This window comes from Schistocerca nitens, chromosome 1 (assembly GCF_023898315.1).
Source record: "Schistocerca nitens isolate TAMUIC-IGC-003100 chromosome 1, iqSchNite1.1, whole genome shotgun sequence".
NCBI classification, from domain to species: domain Eukaryota; kingdom Metazoa; phylum Arthropoda; class Insecta; order Orthoptera; family Acrididae; genus Schistocerca; species Schistocerca nitens.
In genome coordinates, this window is record NC_064614.1 from 331,156,896 (window position 1) to 331,179,417 (window position 22,522).

Below are 22,522 nucleotides of genomic sequence, written 5' to 3' on the forward strand. Positions count from 1 at the left end.
AAATGACTAGTGTGTCGGAGTGAATCATTCACTGTGGAAAACAAGAGGGGAAGAGTCTTGAAACGAATGTAATCTAGTATTACAGTTGTTGTGGTCTTCAGTCCAGAGACTGGTTTGATGCAGCTGTCCATGTTACTCTATCCTGTGCAAGCTTCTTCATCTCCCAGTACCATCCTTCTGAATCTTTTTAGTGTACTCATCCCTTGGTCTCCCACTACTATTCTTACCCTCCACGCTGCCCTTCAATACTAAATTGGTAATCAAAGTAAATTTCTTAAATTATCTTTGTCAAAATAGTTAAGTTAGTGACAAAAGTTCTACACCCAATACTAATCTTGTCAACAACGGTGCTGAATGAAAATAAGTGCTTTTGATGTATTATGCCTACCTGCTTCTAAAAACAACTGAAAAATATGGTGCAGTGGAAACAAATCAGGCATTATAAATTTTTCGTCATTTGCTTACGCTTGAATCACATGAAGGCTTAAAATCCATCCTGGAAATTGCAGCGACCACAGCTCCTCGCATTTGGGAAATCAGGACTTGCGAACTTTCGTTCCTCTTTGGGATTCACAATGTCTCTGAAAGTGGGGAATGCAGCATTTGCATCCCATACTGACACAAGAATTACGGGCGTATACGAGTACCGTAAAATTTACAATCCTTTCAGGTGGCAAGCAGAGCACGCAAAACGTTCTCTAACTGAAGCTTTATATTACAAACGGCCAACAATTAGTGACGTCACTCTCCAATATGGCCGCTGAGCTTAGTCCTGTGTATCTAGAAGGCTTTGCGCACACACACACACACACACACATGCACACACACACACACACACACACATCAGAGCAGGCCGCTAATTGTTGCAAGACGCAGTCATCCAGCTTGTTACTGCCATGTGATATCTGTGTCGCCGCGACTAGCTGTTATCAACTCACCGTGTTGCTATCACACCGACGTGGAGATGGGAACTGTAAGTGTCGTTAAAGCACTGTCTTACAACTGTCGACCTACCCAGCCGAGGCTGACGAATATGTAGCGTCTGCTGGAGAAGAGATTTTACTTTTATTTTGGTATATTTTCAAGCGTGTAGTCCAAAGGAAATCGCCCACTGTTATTGTACTTATTGTTTTAAGATGTCTACTACGTGCTATCGGGTGGAGAGAGATGCATGATCGGTGAAGATCCACTTCCAGCTTTGCAGAGTCAGGTAGTGGCCCATATCCTTAAGAATTTCGAACTGCAAGAACAACTGTAAGGCCAACATGGGCCGACATCTGACGGTTAAGAGTTCAGGCAGTTTTTAATGAACCAAAACTGCACATGGCAACTCTTTCTTTTTGCATCACCATCAAGTGTTGCAAATAGTTTTTCACGGTTAACTTCATCCTCAAGGTTGACGACGATGTAGGATAGGACTTGTGTGTTACGTTTCTTCCATTTTATTTCTTTCTGCGTCATAGTCTTCCTTTCCTTATCTTCCCATCTGAAGTATTTCGCATTCAGGTACCACTTAGGAAGCGGTTTGAGACTAGGCTACCTAAAAAGACGTGTGATAAGAGATTAAAGTGAGGAAAATCAAAGATAAGGTGGTATAGCTCACCGAACCGAAGTTTTTAAAATAAGAGGTGCCCTTAGTAAAGCTTTTTGACCTCAGTGATACAGAGTAGGTTTTAGCTATGCAAATCATACGTCTCTCGCACCGGCGAAACTCAAAAACGCAGTATATTTTCCAAGTTGGTGAGTTGCATGAATATTGTTGAGAAAAACGGGACAAGTGCGAATAGGGCTCGCGTTCTGAAAGTTCTGTACAAGCTTAACTATATATGTGCATAGTTCATTCGTAGGTTTTGATGAATGAATTTGCGACTTTCAAAATGTGTGACATATTACAAACGGCCACAATTAGTGACGTCGCTCTCCAATATGGCCGCTGAGCCTAGGCAAATAAGAAATTTACTTGAGAAATCAGACAATGAATTTTATTTTTCGACTGCATCGACTTAGAAGCTTAACCCTTTTGCAGCACCAAGGGAAGGTAGACCATAGCAGTTGACATGAGTTTGAACTTGATACCCAACCTGTTCCTGAGAAAGAGAGATCTTAACAGGCGGACAGGCAGGCGTACGACAAAGTGGTCCTATAAGGTCTCCGTTTTTACCGACCGAGATACGGAACCCTAAAAGCAGTGCTTTTCGCAACATTTGTGCTACTTCTTCGTGTGTAACCGAGCAGAGTAGGCTTCTGTTCAAGGGGGCTTCATGCATGATGCATTACACACTAAACACGTCTGGCTTCGGAAACTAAAGGAAAACTATTTAATACATGACATTCATTGTGATGGTTCGTTACAGTTGATAATAAGAAGAACTTTCGGTTTACATTCATTGTTGAGCTATAGCGATTGTTATGAGGCGATGGTAACAGCACAACAATTATCCTCCGTCATCCGGTAAATGGTGTAGCGAGTGAAAGCTCGTATTTCCGTCGCACATATAGCATGTACAAAAGAACGAAACTGACAGGAGTCGCAATAAGAAATTTACTTGAGAAATCAGACAATTCATTTAGTGGGAAACACTATGAAAGTTCAAGCGGTGAAACTTAAGATGTAGTGACTGAGCAGACATGCAGGATGCCTCGCAGACGTATGCGGGAACCGTATCATCAAATCAGTGAGCTTGAAGGAGGGCACATTTTGACGTGAAAGAATGTGATGCATCCATTCGGGAAATTGCTGCTAGTGTGGAACGAACTGTTTCGGGTGTGTGCAGAATGGTTCACGGAGGGTCGTAGATAACGACGAGATGGGTCACCACACAGTCCACCCCCGAGAAAATCGACACCTCATCTAAATGCATTTCAGAACAGATCTGTGTCCTCCTGGGCTCTGGCTCAAAAGTCGAATAGTGTAACACATCGTACACTACCATGGCAGGTTGTACGTCGCCGTTTATTACGGCGTAGGTTACGTGCGCGTCGTCCAATTCTGCACCTGCCTTTGACGAATCTGCTGATACATGTTAGACGGTAATGGTGTATGGAACGACGTCACTGGGGAGAGGAATGGCATCAGATAACGTTTTCGGAAGAATCCATGTTTTGTTCGTTTGAGAATGATAGCCCCATTTTCGTTCGCCGTAGAAAGGGGAGCGGTCTCACAATAACTGCACTCGCACGAAGCATACAGCGCCAATTCAAGGCCTCATAGTATGGTGTGTTATTAGGTACAACCACCAGTTGGTGCGCGTCCATGGCACTGTCTTCAGTGTGACCTATGTGAATGACATCCTGCGACTCGTAGCCACACCCTTTCCGCACAACATCCCAGACGTCATTTCTCAGCAAGACAATGCACGACCACATGTTGCTGCACGAACACGTGCCTCTTGTTGTCATCCTTTTGCCCTAGCCCTATAGATCACCGGACCTGTCGAAAATCAAAAATATGTAGGATATGGTGAAACGACTGGTGCAGCCCTGTGACCCAATGCCAAACACCACAGATGAACTTCGGAACCTCGTGAATGCAGCATGGATGGCTACACCACAGGACAGCCATTCGCGCCTCATAATTGTCGATGCCATCAAGCATGGAGCAAATTATCGGAGACCACTGCGGATCCTGTGCCTACTAGGCAACAGGACACATGCTGAAACAAGGTGACTGAAATGCGAATCATTGTTACAGAACATACTAATGTACTTGATCTGTGAATATGAACGTGTTGTCTCTAGTCGTTCAGGTGATCTGTCCCCCCCCCCCCCCCCCCCCAGTCTGTATTGGCCAGTGCAACAAAGAGCATTGGTATGGAAATGTTAAAACTTCCTGGATACGAGTATCTGTTAGAAGGTCAGAACAGATGCAGTTCACGCGTCTAGGCACAGAACTCAAAACACTTTCAACTAGGACTGAGGAGAAGAAATAAACTTGTGGTGAATGCAATATTGGAAATACAAGAACTCAGTCGACGGTAGAAATATACGGCATGCTTCAATGTTACTACTCATATTTACAATGAAAGTTCAGCATCAAGAATTTTTTGATGTTGAATATATTTTTATGGCTATACTACGTTTTAACCGTTTTATGATGATGGTGATGATGATGATGATAGTGATTATATTTACGAAATTGTTTCGGAAGTTGTTATTATCAGTTAAATGAAAGACTTCTAGACACACGTGATCGAGGCGGTATTGGTGTGCGGCGACGTAGAGTGCGCTGGTGGCGCAGGCATCGCATGGAGATACCAGCGGTTACGCGGCGGTTGCCGGAAAGAAATCGAACATCGCGTTTCTGAACTTGCTGTGTGTGGAAATAGCGCGATTATCCTGCCTACACCCTCATGCGGCAAGATAGCACAAAACGTGACTGTTGAAGCAAATATTTGCGTCAAGTGGGGGGTCCCACTTCTTGCATCAGTTCGTATTGCCGAAAAGAGGGGACTGTTCAAGTTACCGAGCATGTGGACATAAGAAAGGTTTTTTTTTCCTGTGAAGGAGCTGGTTGATGGTTAGTCAGTTCACGATATTCAGTATCCGGGATATATATGGGCTCACTCACGTTGGTTAATGAGTCGAAACAAGGCCCCGGGAGTAGACAACATTCCATTGGAACTTCCGACGGCCTTGGGAGAGCCAGTCCTGACAAAACTATACCATTTGGTGAGCAAGATGTATGAGACAGGCGAAATACCCTAAGACTCCAAGAAGAATATAATAATTCCAATCCCAAAGTAATGCAGGTGTTGACACATGTGAAAATTACCGAACTATCAGTTTAATAAGTCACGGCTGCAAAATACTAACGCGAATTATTTACAGACGAATGGAAAAACTGGTAGAAGCCGACCTCGGTTAAGATCAGTTTGGATTCCGTAGAAATGTTGGAACACGTGAGGCGATACTGACCCTAGGACTTATCTTAGATTAAGGAAAGGCAAACCTACGGTTCTAGCAATTTAGAGAAAGCCTTTGACAGTGTTGACTGGAATATTCTCTATCAAATTCTGAAGGTGGCAGGGGCAAAATACATGGAGCGAAAGGCTATTTACAATTTGTACAGAAACAAGATGGCAGTTATAAGAGTCGAGGGGCATGAAAGGGGGCAGTGGTTGGGAAGGGAGTGAGACAGAATTGTAGCCTCTCCCCGATGTTATTTAATCTGTATATTGAGCAAGCAGTAAAGGAAACAAAAGAAAAATTCGGTGTAGGTATTAAAGTCCATGGAAAAGAAATACAAACGTTGAGGTTCGCCGATGACAGTAATTCTGTCAGAGACAGCAAAGGACTTGGAAGAGCAGTTGAACAGAATGGACAGTGACTTGAAAGGAGGATATAAGATGAACATCAACAAAAGCAAAACGAGGATAATGGAATGTAGTCGAATTAATTCGGGTGATGCTGAGGGAATTAGATTAGGAAATGAGACACTTAAAGTAGTAAACGAGTTTTGCTATTTTGGGAGCAAAATAACTGATGATAGTCGAAGTAGAGAGGATATAAAATGTAGACTGGCAATGGCAAGGAAAGCGTTTCTGAAGAAGAGAAATTTGTTAACATCGAGTATGGATTTAAGTGTCAGGATGTCGTTTCTGAAAGTATTTGTATGGAATTTTGCCATGTATGGAAGTGAAAGATGGACGACAGATAGTTTGGACAAGAAGAGAATAGAAGCATTCGAAATGTGGTGCTACAGAAGAATGCTGAAGATTAGATGGGTAGATCACATAACTAATGAGGAGGTATTGAATAGAATTGGGGAGAAGAGGAGTTTGTGGCACAACTTGACTAGAAGAAGGGACCGGTTGGTAGGACATATTCTGAGGCATCAAAGGATCACAAATTTAGCATTGGAGGGCAGCGTGGAGGGTAAAAATCGTAGAGTGAGACCAAGAGATGAATACACTAAACAGATTCAAAAAAAAAATGGTTCAAATGGCTCCTTGGTCATCAGTCCCCTAGAACTTAGAACTACTTAAACCTAACTAACCTAAGGACATCACACACATCCATGCCCGAGGCAGGATTCAAACCTGCGACCGTAGCAGTCGCGCGGTTCCGGACTGCGCGCCTAGAACCGCGAGACCACCGCGGCCGGCAACAGATTCAGAAGGATGTATGTTGCAGTAGGGACTGGCAGATGAAGCAGCTTGCACAGGGTAGAGTAGCACGGAGAGCTGCATCAAACCAGTCTCAGGACTGAAGACAACACGAACAGGCAGTTGCGTCAGTCGTAAGAAGACGTTACTTTTAGTGTCGGACCCAAGAAATAGTAGGAAGAAAATCACGACATTGCCAGATGAAAGCCGCTGCCAGAGTGAGAACAGAAGCTCCACACGGCACAAAGAGGGCCAGCTCGCATGAAAACATGGACAAGAATAGAAGACAAGAGGTGCTCGTTCAGGCTTATTCCCGCGAAATAATCTGTAGACTGCACTGGCGCATACTTCTCCAATACTGTGGTGCAATCGATATAATACGCGCCGTTGCAGTTGACGATCAATGACGCATTTTTCTCAAGTATTGCTTTTGTGGCCTGTTTGATACACTGCAACGATCCTGTTTTCTTGTCAGAAGAAAATAAGTTGTGTATCATTCCAGGAGGCATGCTTAAGGCATTTTTAACCTGTGTAATGACATATATAGACTTAAAACTAAGCTACTACCGATATTTTCCGAGATCTTTGGCTACAAAACTTCCTCTGCGCGGCCCACTATTGTAAATAGCTCTCCTGCTACCTTAATAGCATAGTTAACGTGTTCAAATTTATTTGCAGTCACAGATTTTTTTCTTATGGACGGTAATTTTTGTTCCTCATTATTGCAGTCATATCATAAACTATTATTTGCTCCAAAAATGCCATTGGGGTTTTCTGTAGAATTCTTGGAGAGATTTTTCACCTGCCTCGAGACGACTATGTGTTTGTGTTGTCCTCATCATTTCATCATCATTCATGAAAGTGGCGAGATTGGACTGAGCAATGGTTGGGAATTTGTACGGGCGCTGATAACCGCGCAGTTGAGCGCCCCACAAGCCAAACATCATAATCATCATCTTGGAGACATTTTCGCAGCTGTGATCATAATAATTGTTACGAAAATTGAAAAATAATTTATTTACATAATTATAATTTCTGCGAGTATTTCTTTTCGCTAATTGCTGCAAAACTATTCCGATTTTATACAGGGAACTAAAGAACTAAAATGTAACTAGGAAGGACTCTAAAAAATGTATATTTCTCGAAACTGCCAACTTCTTCAGACTCACGACATTCTGCAATAATTACCAATGCCGTCATCAGCCCATGTAAGCTTTGAGGAACGCTTATGCCATAATCGAAGCTGCTCCTTTGCCAATTGGCCGGCTACCTGAAGATGCGCGAGAAGCTCGGAATAAGGACATATGGCGTTATCGAGAGGATTCCCGTGATAGAACGGTGCATATCGTATTCCATTGGCTTCTGGTATCTTCAGATCCATTCATGTACGGTCGGAGAAAATAAAAAAATGCAATTATATTAAATTTCAGCCTCCAGTTGCATGAGCAAAGAAACTTTACCTAGGTTTCGGCTATAATAATGTAGCCTTCTTCAGAAACGTCACAATGTAAAATTAAATTAAATTGTGCCAGATGTTCTACTAATCTAGAAGTGACGCAGTCTTATGACTATGTACTGTAGTACTAACATTTTAAGTTTGACAAGGACAATATCTGGCATGTTTTAATTTAATTTTATATTGCGACATTTCTGAAGAAGGCTACGTTATTACAGCCGAAACCTAGCTAAAGTTTCTTTGATTATGCAACTGGAGGCTGAAATTTAATACAATTACGTTTTACAGTTGCTGACTCTGCTGCACCATGCTAAAAATATTCAAATAAACGAATGCCACTTGAGGTAATAGATATGCTTTTCCAACCATCAACCATCTCTCAGTGCACAACCAGACTGCGACCCTTTTGAAAGCAATAATGACACAAGCGACTAATGTCAGAATGAGTTCAACTGAAAAATGTAAAATATCGAATAAAACAATTCAATATGGCAATTTCCCCTTTTACTTCTTTATCAGTGACCTCACAATACTTTATACCCAAAGTTTTACTCGAATACACTAGATTTTTCATAGTACTAATTGGATCGACCATTTTGAGTTTCGTAATTAGGACATCGGATTCGTAATAGGCGACAAAACATATCCAAAAAGGACACAATTTTCTAGGATTTTTATCAATTTTTATATTACGCCCAGATTCTGAAGCACGTTCGGTCATAACGCATAGTTTCTCCACAACGATGCTGTGGGCTACTCGCAGCTGGTAATATTGGTGTAAAAGGTGTCGGGATGGCTGGACAGGGTTAGAGCTTCTCTGCTTGAGGTGGTGGAGGCCTAGACGCTGAACGGAGCCAGACTTGTGCAACGAAACACTGACTCCCCCTTCAGTAATATACCAAGCTTCATTTTCATTATTCTAATTTCAGAAACAGCAAGTTATTTTCGACTCAAGAAGATTGCCGATTGATATCAGAAATGAATGTACTGACACCATCTAGTAGCAGTCATACTAATTGAGTAGCACGCACCTGGACTATACGATCTTGAGAACTGACGTCATCTGGTGGCCGATTTCAGCTCTCTGCATACCTTTTGTAATGAAGATTGTTTCATACAAATTATCACCTTTCTTGTACTTATTTCTTGCTTAGTTCTTAGTAATGAAACAATAGTGCATTCAGGATAAACAATCGAATATCATTGTCAAAACAGATAAATGTGCACTGACGGAAAATAATTAACAACACTAAGAAGGAGTTGTGCTATATAAACGAATGATGTTAGGCACCTTTCTACATCTGAAAGATGATGTCTATTCAGATTTAGCACCAGTCGCGTAAGAGTGGCGCTAGTAGCGTCACTACGGGGATGCAAATCAGGTTTGCTTTATAAACACGTTGTAACGGTCGTGAGCGGTAGTTATCATTGAGATTAGACGTGAAGTGCTGATGTTACTCAAGAACGCCTTTAAGGCGACAAAGACACCAATTTCAACACCTGACTCAGTTTGAAAGAGATCATGTAACGTTCCTTCTGCGATATTGTAGAGAAACTTGGCAGAGATGTAGCCACTGAGCATGGTTGCTGGCAACAGTCCTCGAGAGAAAGTACGGTCGCAAGAAAAACGGGCTCCAGACGGCCACGAGGCACTACCAAGAGGGAAGACCATCGTCTTCGGCGTATGGCTGGCGCACCATACTGCAGCTGCAGCAACAATTTGAGCAGCAGTTGGCTGCACAGTGACACAACGAACTGTTAGAAATCGGTTACTTTGCCCACAGCTCCCAGCCAGAGATCTTGTAGCGTGCATTCCAAGGACCCCAAATCACCATTTGTGTCAAGCGAGAGCTCGTTGCAGATCAGGCTGGAGGTCTGTTGTGTTTTTGTGTTTTCTGATGAAAGTTTGTTCTGCCTCGGTGCCTGCGCTGGCCGAGTGTTGGGTCCATGGAGACCAGTTGAGGCCTGCAACAAACCTGGCTGCGTGCTTGTTGCACTGGTCCTGCACCTCGATTTATGGTCTAGGGAGCGAATTCGTGTGACAGCAAGAGCACTCTCGTGCTTATCCCCTGCACTCTGACTGCAACTGTGTACATCAGTCTGGTTATTCGACCTGTTGTACTGCCATTCATAAACAGCATTCCTGGGGTCTTTTCAAACAGGATAACGCTCGGCCGCTTGCCAATATTCTAACCCAACGTGCTCTACAGAGTGTAAACATGTTGCCTTGGCCTACTCGATCACCAGACTTGTCTGCAGTCGTGCTCCTATGGGACATCATCGGATGACAACTCCAATGTCATCCACAAACAGATGGTTCAAATGGCTTTGAGCACTATGGGACTTAACTTCTGAGGTCTCAGTCCCCTAGAACTTAGAACTACTTAAACCTAACTAACCTAAGGAGATCACACACATCCATGCCCGAGGCAGGATTCGAAACTGCGACCGAAGCGGTCACGCGGCTCCAGACTGTAGCACCTAGAACCGCACGGCCACTTCTGCCGGCTTGACCGTAGACACGGCGAAACCAGCATATACTTCAGTTTCGTCGTTTTGTGGGTTCCTGAGTCGTGTCTGAAATGAAAGTTTTGGCAGCTGCACGTCGCACGACTTGTAATGGTGTTAAAGCTTGTTGCGTGGAATAGCTGCCTAAGAAAAAAAGAGAAACGTGTTTCGATTCGTGACTGAATGAAGACATGACGTCAGCTCGGTTGCTCAGCATTCTTGCTGAAATAATTTGTAATGGAAGATCGAAGATATTCTTTTACGGCCGGCCTGGGTGGCCGAGCATTTATAGGCGCTACAGTCTGGAACCTTGCGACCGCAACGGTCGCAGGTTCGAATCCTGGCTCGGACATGGATGGGTGTGATGTCCTTAGTTTAATTAGGTTTAAGTAGTTCTAAGTTCTAGGGGACTCATGACCTCAGAAGTTAAGTCCCATAGTGCTCAGAGCCATTTGAACCATTTGCTCTTTTACGTATCTTAGAATGTCACCAGAACTGTTAACATTTATGCTGAATAGAGATAATTATGCGATAAGTAATAAAGATATTGTAATGCATGAATCACTGTCGCTAGAACTGAAATTACATATCACACTGCATGCATTACAATCGAAAACACTCGGCATACTATATAGATGCGGTTTTAGTGATGACACTTTTTCATTAACACCAATAATTATTAACAGTAATAATTATTAACATTAACAGCAGTAATTATTCGAAGCAGGCCGCATTAAGAAAAGAAAGGTTTGCAAACTACTCTCTTGAAGATAGATCTGTGCAATGGCAATATTTCAAAATTCAAATATATGTGAATGGGGAGCACTGCTGCGACGTTTTAAATAGATGAATATTGAATAAAGAATGCAGCTTCTTGATTTGCGTAGCCTTCCCTCCTGTCAACTGTATTGCTTTAAAAAAAAGTGGGCGAACTCGGATTTTAGTCTTGTAGACAAGAGCATTTCTGCAGCCAGAATTGCATTTGCTTATATTTTTCTTAATTCAGCCGTATATGTGCTCTTATATCAATAAATTTTGCCCTGCAGCTCAGATATTGTCAAACTATCTATGTTCTGATCGCACATGACGGTTCCAGGAGCAGCAATATGTTACTTATTTTTGTAACCAGCATCACTGAAATCCCGCAAACAGCTATGCAAAGCATAGATATCCAAAAAGCGAACATTATTCTCTGTTCCCCACTTCACATTTCAGTTTGTGTACACTCTACGAAAACGCATTACCTCAAAACTCCTGCAGGTAGTGTCGCCAAAGTTGGAAACACGCCGAAACTGTTTAGTTTTACTGACGAGTTGCGCAGTGGTCGGTAGCGCATTTGCCTGCAACCCAGTGTCGTCGCGTAAACTAGGCTTTAGACTCTGGAGCTGACCAGTTCAAATTTGGTAAATTTTAAGACACATATATCTGCATACAAAATGAAGCTATCGAAATTGTTTTTAACACTGGAAATATAGTCATATCTCTTCCCAGGCTCGAATAACTGATTGATATACAATGTTCGAGGATGAATGGTCAAATTCAGAGCTATGACAAAACGCTCATCTGAAGCAAAGAACTTCATTTGCACAATTGTCCTATTGCGAATGATTTCTGAGGTAAAACACATTCATTGTACATTCGTTTCAGTCCATTCTCAGTCTTCATACAAAAGGCCCAATATAATTACTTGAATTTTTTGGAAAATTAGTTTAATGAACACTTTGACGACGTTCCCTTGGCCATGTAGATTGCAGTGTACGTGCAGCATCATGGAGCCCCTCCACATTTTACCAGACATGTAAGGCAGCATCTCAACCGCCATCCTGCTGTGATCTTTAGTTCCTGGTTGTCAGCAAAGGCGGTCAGTGTTTAAGAGGACGGAGCATAGGTGTGGAGCTGAGCAGTTTCATGGGAGTGGGACTGTGGTCTCCTCCGTGCTTTTGTTGCCTCGAGTAGGCGCCTGCCGTCAATGAGGACAGAGACTACTCAACAGCCACTGGCATCTACAGAGAATAATTAAGCGTGACAGTTTTGTCTTTTTTGTATGGGCATCAATGGACAATAGCCCATGGCACCATACTATCGGCTTGAGAAGGTCCAAATTTTTTGTAATGTAATCGAATGACTCGTGCTGTTACAAGTTAACATGAGCAGTTTGTTGAATGTTAGCTGTGTGACAAGGATAAAGTTTTGGGAAATCCTACATTTCTTTGATTGTTGGAATGACGCTTTACCAGTTTCACTTACAAAAAATTAGACATTGCATTCTGCATTGCTGATGCATTTCTTCTCCTTTCATCCCTAAGTTTGAGATAGACACAAATCCTTTCACATTAAATGTGTCTTCAAGTTGGTTATATCCAGTATACTTTAGTTACATCAGTAGCAAAATTCCATTACACGTTCTATGCCCACGGGAAGATACACTATTGGTTCATCATTGTCATCAATAACAGTTATTGAACGTTTTATGAGTGAGAGTGTTTGTACTGACAAAAAAAATGCTGGATTCGTCGATGTAGTATAATTAAATGGCCATCTGAGGTCGGCAGAAATTACAGCCCTGAATTTTTGATTATGGGATCTGATTAAGTCTGACGTGCACAAACGATATGTGAGTATGTGAGATGAACTGCTTGGTCACACCATGGACTCTACTGTCCTCATTAGTGAACGTGCAGAGGCACTCAGACTAGCTACTCATGTTCTCCATTTGTGAATGTACTGGAATTGACAGTGGAATATTCAAACATTCGCTGCGAATTGTATAGAAACTGTAATGTGATACGTACAATAATGCTTAGACGTGATTCGGTTAAAAACACGTATTTTCCAATCGACACTTTGTAAAAAGATTGATGTGACGTTTACTAACTATTGTACAGTGTCAGCCCTACAATGTGCTGGATAATACCGAAAATAAGAATACATTACATGTATTACATCGTGGAAGTCATTCAGAACAGGGCATTTTTCCTCGAATGTTCGTTGCTGTCACATTCCTCGATGCTGAGTGTTCATATTGTCGCAGAATAAGCCGAGTAGCTCATCTGCCGTAGTGTAGCGGTTATGGTACTACACTACTGGCCATTAAAATTGCTACACCACGAAGATGGCGTGTTACAGACGCGAAATTTAACCGACAGGAAGAGGATGCTGTGATATGCAAATGATTAGCTTTTCAGAGCATTCACACGAGGTTGGCGCCGGTGGCGACACCTAAAACGTATTGACATGAGGATAGTTTCCAACCGATTTCTCATACACAAACAGCAGTTGACCGGCGCTGCCCGGTGAAACTTTGTTGTGGTGCCTTCTGTAAGGAGGAGAAATGCGTACCATCACGATTGCGACTTTGATAAAGGTCGGATTGTAGCCTATCGCGATTACGGTTTATCGTATCGCGACATTTCTGCTCGCGTTGGTCGAGATCCAACGACTGTTATCAGAATATGGAATCGGTGGGTTCAGTAGGGTAATACGGAACGCCGTGCTGGATCCCAACGGTCAGCCTGGATGTGGTTTTTAGGCGGTTTTCCACCCGCTAGGTGAATACCGGTCTGGTCTTCACGTGCCTCAGCTACACGGCTCAGAGGCATTTGAAAAGTTCGCACTATCTCATGGCTTACACTAGACGCAAACAGCTGGGGTACCCTGCTTACGGGGAGTAGTAGTTTGGGGTGGGGGCAGGAAGGACATCCTACCACCCTCTGCATCTAACTCTGCGAACTCTGTAATAACACGGCCGACCCTGCGTTGCAGCGGGATAAAGGCCCAAAGAAAGAAAGAAAGAAGTGGACAATAAGGCTACGCAATATATAAAGTTATGGCTCATGTTTCTCTTTTGTATGTGGGATACGAAATCAGTTACTCACACATTTCGAATTAACATTGCTTAAGAGTTAGTTCCATTAAAAAATACTAGCGATAATCGCAGGTACAGTGTAAAAAAATGACTCACTTCGCGGTCGGTATGCGATTCCGCATCCCAGTTCAGAACGAAAGTGTATCTAGAAAATCACAGTCCAGCCATTAGGGTTAATAGAAATGCGAGATAAAAAACGAAGTTCTGGTAACGCTGTAACTGCGTGCAGCGTGGCCAAGAACAGGTATCATCAACTCTGCAACGAGACGGAGCTGTCCCAATTGCTCAGTGAGACGAGGCAATGTTCGGGTTCCGTTAGTGGTAAACCATTTTTTTTTCAATTATAGCATTAAATTGTTTCCAATTTACACCACCGCAGTGCGGTTATCTTGTGTGTTTCTTTCTATTGCTGTAACTTTTGTTTGAACGTTAAGACATAACATAAACTTCTTACAGACGTAAAAGACAATATTTCGTCGATAACTCAAATAAAGCTAATAGAAAATAGTGGATACAGTAACATCGTATGTATCCAAGAAGGTACAAAAAACACAATAGGTAGGCTGCACTAGACTGCACGTTATACTGCTCACAATAATTCAATTTTGTACGTTTGACATCCAGGCTTACGTTCACAGAGCCGATATGTACATACACGAGCAAAGATCACATTAGAGAAGACGCTCAAAGCGATCACCTTGCATTGGAAACACTTCATCACTCGATGAATCATACTTTACTGGACGCCATTGCCGAAGAGGCATGCAAGCGAGCTATTAGATAGTGCACATCCATGAGTGAAGTACTATAAACTTGCTCCTTCAAGAGCCTCAACAAACCAAAATGTAGTGGATGAAGGTCCTGGAATCGTAGATGCCAGAACATTGGACTTCCATGACCAATCTATTTCCCCGGAAGCTTCATTTAAATACTTACGAACATTCATTCCAAAGTTTGGCCGCATACCATCGTGCTAAAAACATGAACACCACAGCTGTAAGCCAAGGCGTGCCTAAATGCTACGTTCACGGGTAATATGTGGGCTCTGTTCCCACCAATACTGGCTGTTGTGGAAGTTGAAAATACCTTCGCGAGTGAAGTTAGATTCGTCAGTATCATGTTTTTATTTTTATTTTTTTATTATTAGTTTTTTATAATATGTACGTTATCTTACACTTCGTGCAAATGCCATTCACCAAACTGTACTTGTAGAATAGTGATCTTCTGGCCGCTGGTGAGTCAACGTATAATGATGTCGATGCAGTTCCTCACCGGGGAATGCTTCAACAACCTGTTTTTTAAGATATTTGGAGCTGCTGTGCAGTATCACGGGTTCTTCACTGGGTTGATTGGTGAAGGCTTTCAAGAATCGTCTCCTCTGTGGAGTACGTCTAGTCCCTGGAAGTCCTATGTCCATTACTTGTGGGCGAAGATTATCGGTGTCCCGAAGGCATTGCTTCATGGGATGAAAAAAGTTCTTATCGGGAGGGCGCCTTTGAGTGTTTCGTGAAGCATATAGGTATGAACGAGCAGCAGCAGCAGCAGTTTCGTTATTGGATGCTCGTAGCACCAAAAGCATACCAACGTATTCATTGTTTGTGCACCCCCAATGGGAAGCTTCCCGACGTGAATTGATAGGACCCACTGGTGTCCAAAAGTAAACAAACTGCTATTTCCGCGTCCTGCGTCTAATTAACGATATAATCATACAAACTGTCAACAGACGTCGTTACGAACGTGTTCTACACTGAAGTTGCCGTTCCTATCAACAGATAACCACACCAGCAATGACGTCGGTGCATCTGTCAAGTGCGGTGGTGTTTGCAGGGTAGTCCCACCTCCACAGTCGCTGTGTTAACAGTCACAGGCGGCACAGAATGGCACAGAGAAGATGCCTGCAGAATCTATGCTGTGGGGGGACAGAGGAAGAATGGAAACAGGAGAGTCGCTAACTGATGTAGCCTGATGGCTTACTTTGAATTGTTCTGTTGTTTCTCGGATGAGACGATAGTTTATAGAGAATGAAACTGTATCCCGGAGATCAGGACACGGCCGACCACGTGTGACATCAGAAAAAGTGGACCATCATTTAGCTGTAAGGGCACAACGGTACCGTCTTAGTAATGCACTGTAACTGGCATATGACCTCACAGCGTCCTCTGGACGTGTTGTAACCAGGCAAACGGTGTGCAAAGTCTTCAGTAGAATGGCGTGTCTAGACAGAAGGGTTTCTTGCCTAGAGAGGAACCGTCAACATGCCACCTGGACAGTCGAAAGGTGCGCCAACGTTCTTTTCACAGATGAGTCCCGATTTGTTGTGAAGAGCTATTCTCTGTGGATTTGCATTTGGAGGGAACTTGGAACACGATTTCGAGACCCGAACTCTGTGCAAAGAGACCGATATCGAGGAGGATCCCTAATGGCGTGGGAAGGGATTTTGTTGACTACTGGAACACCTCTTCATGTTATTTTAGGGGTGAATCAGCAAGATTTAATTGCTGTCAGATGTTGTGAGTAGATCTCGAGATCTCATGGGCGGTTGTTGCGAGGTGCTGTGGACCTATGGACCTAGACTTGGTACTGATGGACGATAATACTAGACCTCATGGAGCACAATTTGAATCCCATAGAGCATGTCTGGGATATATTAGGGAGATGGGTTGCATCACGTCAGTATCCACCAACCACTCTCCAAGACTTGCAAACATCTCTGCAGGAAGAATGGGCGTTATTGCCTCAACATGATATTGATGATATCATTCGCAGTGTGTCCCATCGTTGACAGGCCTGTATTGGTGCTAGAAGTGGTTATACCCCATATTGTGCACACTAACCCGTTGTTAGAATGTTTGTGCAAATCGTTAACTTGGGAAAAAAAACGGAGAACATTTTTGGCTACTGTTACGCATGTTGCAGCTGATTACGTTCTGTATTCTTTAAGTTGTTTCTACTTTACTATCACTTGTTTCTACTCTTTTGTGGCAAAATAAACCCAACTTTGCGAAATTTCTGTTTGTTGCGCTAATTTTGGGCACCAGCGTAGTTCGGCTGTACACTCCGCAGTTAGAAGGCACTTGCATGGAGTTTAAAGGATTTCTCTATCACGTGACAGGCTATTGTCAGGTGAAAAAATGCTTTCCTGCTTACAAATGACGAGAACTAGGGATAGGAGATCCAGAAAGGTAATAAAGGACGCTGATGAGGATTCGAACCATAGCTCCATGGTCGATGTGGGTTTGATGCCCCAGCTGCCTACTCAGTCACCTACGTCTCCTGGTACGGCAGTGCAGGTTAATACGGGTTACTCTGTACATTCCAATGCGATGAACTACGTGAGAATGCTGGTAGCTCATCGTTTTCGTGAATGCGTGTCAAAATGCACCCGAGCTGATTTTACGAGACAAACTTTTGTCTTGAATCTATATGAAAAATCCCATACCAATCTCCAAATGCAGCACTTTTTTCTTCATCATATATATTATATGTATTTCGTCTGCACTAACACTTTCACTCACGAAACATTCAATAGATATTTTTTTCAGATGTTGACGAACGAATGGTGTGTGTTCCCACGAGCAATGAAAGTGTAATGTGATTTTGTTACTGATGTAACTGAAATGTACTGGATGTCATCAACTTCAAGAGATATTTACTATGAAACGATTAGTGTCTACCACAAAAGCAGGTGAAAGGAGAAGAAATTTGTCAGCAATGGGAAACAGAAAGCAATGTCTTTATTTATTTATTTATTTTGTAAAGGAAACTGGAAAAGTATCTTCTCAACAATAAAAGAAATGTAGCAGTTTTTCGAAACAGCAGTTTCTCAAAACTTTATCATGCAGCTGACGTTCCAAAAACATTCCACTCGTGTGAATTTGTAAAGGGGTGACTAACTGGATAGAATAAGCAAAAGTTGGAAGCAAAAGCAACTGAATTTCTCATGCTGATCGGGTGCTGCCAAGGCGTCCAGTCTTTTAATGTCCACACAAAACAGAAAAAAATGTCGTGCTTAACTGTTCTCTGTGGAATCCAGTGGTGGCATGGCAGTCTGCACCTCAGTGAGGACAGGCCGATTAAAGCCAACAAAAGCTAGAAGCCATACTCCCTCGAATCTGCCCAACTCCCCAGGGATCCGCTCCCGTCCCAACAAGACACACTGACTACCTTCTGCCGACAAAGAGGAACTTTAGATGACTGCAGGAATGCAACTTCCCAATCAGAAAAAAGTACATCTATCCTCCCAAGCAAATGTGCCTAGTGCTCTCAATGAAACAGCTTGGAACAGAAGCAGAAAAATGAAAGAACATCGCACAGCGGTACGTCATAGTCATGTCACAATTTGTTGTACACTGAAATATATCGAACACAAATACAAACAGGACAACATTTCAGACATTATCTGTTGAATTTTTAGAAATCATTTGGAGTCCGAATATTACAGGACGAAGCAGCCATAAAGTGATGATACTAGTACAACTCTTTTGTCTACAGATATAGGCTGAAGATAAAATCTTGTCATTTTTATAAAATAAGGATTAAAACACAAACACAAGCCGGAGAACATTTAAGACATTACCTTGTCAGTTGAATTACGGTAGACCTTTTGGAGGCCGCAAATTGCAGGACGAAACAGTGTCCATTTTCTCTGACGCTTTTTCCAGCACATAAAAAATTAAGTTAATTAAGTGCAGCGATGTGTAACTGGCTCAAATGGCTCTGAGCACTATGGGACTCAACTGCTGAGGTCATTAGTCCCCTAGAACTTAGAACTGATGTGTAACTGAAACCTGCAGAGTGGCGTAACGGGGAAGTACCAGAAGGGACGGCAGTATGCTCGCACGGTCGACTTTACCACATCTGGGCGTTTGAAGCGTTAAGATAAAAAACACCTGCAAATAGATATACGACAACAATAACATGCCAATAAAAGACTCGTGCGATATGTGTCCCGTTTTTATGTTGAAGAATATTTTACGGTAGGGTAGGTCTGGTGGTTTTGCCGACGGTAAACTGATCTTTACGTCCGACAAAGCTTTGCGTACATGAACACTGGAATGCGTAAAACTCTACGGCCCTATATACTGCTAGCGTAAGCTTCTTATGAGGTCGCAGGAAGAAAACGATACACCATGCCTCGCTACGACTATAATAATAAAATATAGAATACTCTGGTGTTTAAAGTAATTCCCCTATTCGTGTCATGAGTAATCTAGATTTACGAGCTACTTTTCTTTATTACCGTCACAAATATCTTCCTTGTGGTTTCATCACTTTGGATGCCGTGCGGCGGAGGTTCTTCTGATGTCCACCGGTTTTGTCATCACAAAAGTAAGCGATGAGAGTATTGCGATCAAACACTGTGAAAGCGATCTGAACAGGTCACGACATGTTATGTATTTCGTATCGCTGGCTCCTGGCTCTGAGATTATTTTGTGGCTACATAGCATGGCGATCACCGCTGGGTCACAACTCCTATGATAGCGGAAAATGTCTTGTTCCGTTAGACATGTGACGAATGCAGTATTCTCATGAAACCGCGTTCCTGGGACAATTATTTTATTTCTGGAAACTATCAGGTTTGTAGAAACTCTAATCCCAGACTGTATATTTCTGTGAACAGTCCTCTGTGCTCAATTTGAAAACGTAATCCCTCTGCATTTACTGTCGAATTCTCGGTATATTATGTTTAATCGTTCTGTCGCAATAATAGTGGAAGTAGATTGTCACCTTTCCGTTGTTGTGAAAAGAATGATAAAATGAGAAGGGGAAATGGAACCTCTGATGCGACCTTTGACAGTGCTTATGTGTTTGTGCGCTTAAAGCTGCACAAGATGAAAAGATTGAAGAGATTGGCCTCTAATTGTCGCCGTGCTTACGTCAGGATTGTTTGTTAGGTAAGCAATAAATGTGCTGACATTCTTTGACCTGTTCTCCTGTGAAACAGTCGTTGTGATGCAGTTTTTTGCCTTGTAAGTGCGACCTTACGTTCTTAAATAGTCCTATCAGTCCGTCGTTAATGGTGCGGGTGCTTACTTTGAGGTTGTAAACTGACATTCCGCAAGTGCTTCCGTACCGTGGTCAGTAAAGAGAAAAACTGAATTTATTGGCATTAGCGAAACCCCAGTGATACGATTTAGAAGCGAATATCGGTAATCATCATGTTTTGCATAAGCAAAGAGAAATTCTGGCAGGAGTCAAGAGTCTGTGTTTGACGAGTTTAACAGGAAATCATATGAAAATGAGAAAGATTAATTTGTAACGTCCCGTCGACGACAGAGTCATGAGAGGCAGACGAGCTCGTAACGCGCATGGTAATCGGCCGTCCCCCCTCAAGAGAACCTCGCGGATTGTCTTTCTCAGATTTAGGGAGATCACTTTATACCTATATAAAGACAAGTGCGAGAATTATCGCACAATCAGCTTAACAGCTCATGCATCGAAGCTACTTACAAGAATAATATACAGAAGAAGGGAAAAGAAAATTGAGAATGCGCTAGGTGACGATCAGTTTGGCTTTAGGAAAAGTAAAGGGACGAGAGAGGCAATTCTGATGTTACGGCTAATAATGAAAGCAAGGCTAAAGAAAAATCAAGACGCTTTCACAGGATTTGTCGACCTGGAAAAAGCGTTCGACAATATAAAATGGTGCAAGCTGTTCGAGATTCTGAAAAAAGTAGAGGTAAGCTATACGGAGAGACGGTTCATATACAATATGTACAACAACCAAGAGGGAATAATAAGAGTGGACGATCAAGAACGAAGTGATCGTATTAAGAAGGGTGTAAGACAAGGCTGTAGCCTTTCGCCCCTACTCTTCAATCTGTACATCGAGGAAGCAATGATGGAAATAAAAGAAAGGTTCAGAAGTGGAATTAAAATACAAAGTGAAAGGATATCAATGATACGATTCGCCGATGACATTGCTATCCTGAGTGAAAGTGGAGAAGAATTAAATGATCTGCTGAACGGAATGAACAGTCTAATGAGTACACAGTATGGTTTGAGAGTAAATCGGAGAAAGACGAAGGTAATGAGAAGTAGTAGAAATGAGAACAGCGAGAAACTTAACATCAGGATTGATGGTCACGAAGTCAATGAAGTTAAGGAATTCTGCTACCTAGGCAGTAAAATAAACAATGACGGACGGAGCAAGGAGGACTTCGGAAGCAGACTCGCTATGGCAAAAAAGGCATTTCTGGCCAAGAGAAGTCTACTAATATCAAATACCGGCCTTAATTTGAGGAAGAAATTTCTGAGGATGTACGTCTGGAGTACAGCATTGTATGGTAGTGAAACATGGACTGTGGGAAAACCGGAACAGAAGAGAATCGAAGCATTTGAGATGTGGTGCTATAGACGAATGTTGAAAATTTGGTGGACTGATAAGGTAAGGAATGAGGAGGTTCTACGCAGAATCGGAGAGGAAAGGAATATGTGGAAAACACTGATAAGGAGAAGGGACAGGATGATAGGACATCTGCTAAGACATGAGGGAATGACTTCCATGGTACTAGAGGGAGCTGTAGAGGGCAAAAACTGTAGAGGAAGACAAAGATTGGAATACGTCAAGCAAATAATTGAGGACGTAGGTTGCAAGTGCTACTCTGAGATGAAGGGGTTAGCACAGGAAAGGAATTCGTGGCGGGCCGCATCAAACCAGTCAGTAGACTGCTGATGCCGAAAAAAAAAAAAGACGCCTGAAGAGGTTTTGAACACTGTCTCCCGAATACTTCATAGCCACCACACACTGTGAGCTTGCAACAAAGAAAATTCGTGACTTCTATTCGGAAAAGCAGTTTTCACCGCTATCGGGTGATTTGAATAAATTTGAAACTGAATTCCTGGTTTAAATGAATGAATCGTTGGCGTGTGGTTCGAAAACCAAAAATTACAAAAGGGTATGCTGATGGTGAATAATCGAATAATAGGGAAGACGGAGGAGTTCTTAATGAAAATTAAAAACACCCTTGAAATATTAGATCCACTGTTTATTATAGTGATGAGAATTGATGCGCTGCGAATCTTTGTGGAAAGTGTGGAGAGTTTGGAAATTTAGAATGCAGACTTAACACGGATCGGGAAAGAGCGTCATATTGCGCTACAGTGGAAACGAAGTTGGGTAGTGAAAACTGTTGGTTTGTATTTCATTGGAGAAAAAAATAAATGCCACACACTGTGAGAGTGGCTCACGAGCGTTCTCTAAAGGATCAGTGATTGTCATATATCACAGAACAAAAAGTCCTGTTACGGGAAACGCCACATATAACCTTCTTACAAAAATTTAGTTTAATTTCAGATAAAGTACACTATGTGAGGATAATCCAGATTATAAGGAAAGCTAATCAATAGAGTTACCCTTTTCACCGGATTTGAGCGTTTGATGTGTACAATGGATAAGTAAATCAGACTGTTCACTTCTTTTACTAAGATCTTACCCAGCGGTTAGACAGAAACGCAGTATGAATAATATTATACTGAAGCTAGAACAACTCAGTCCCCAGTTAATTTAGGGGTTTAAAACAAGTACTAAAACCGTTATTAGGAATCCATCTGTTGTAAAATAAATGGAAAACAATAACTATTTTGAAC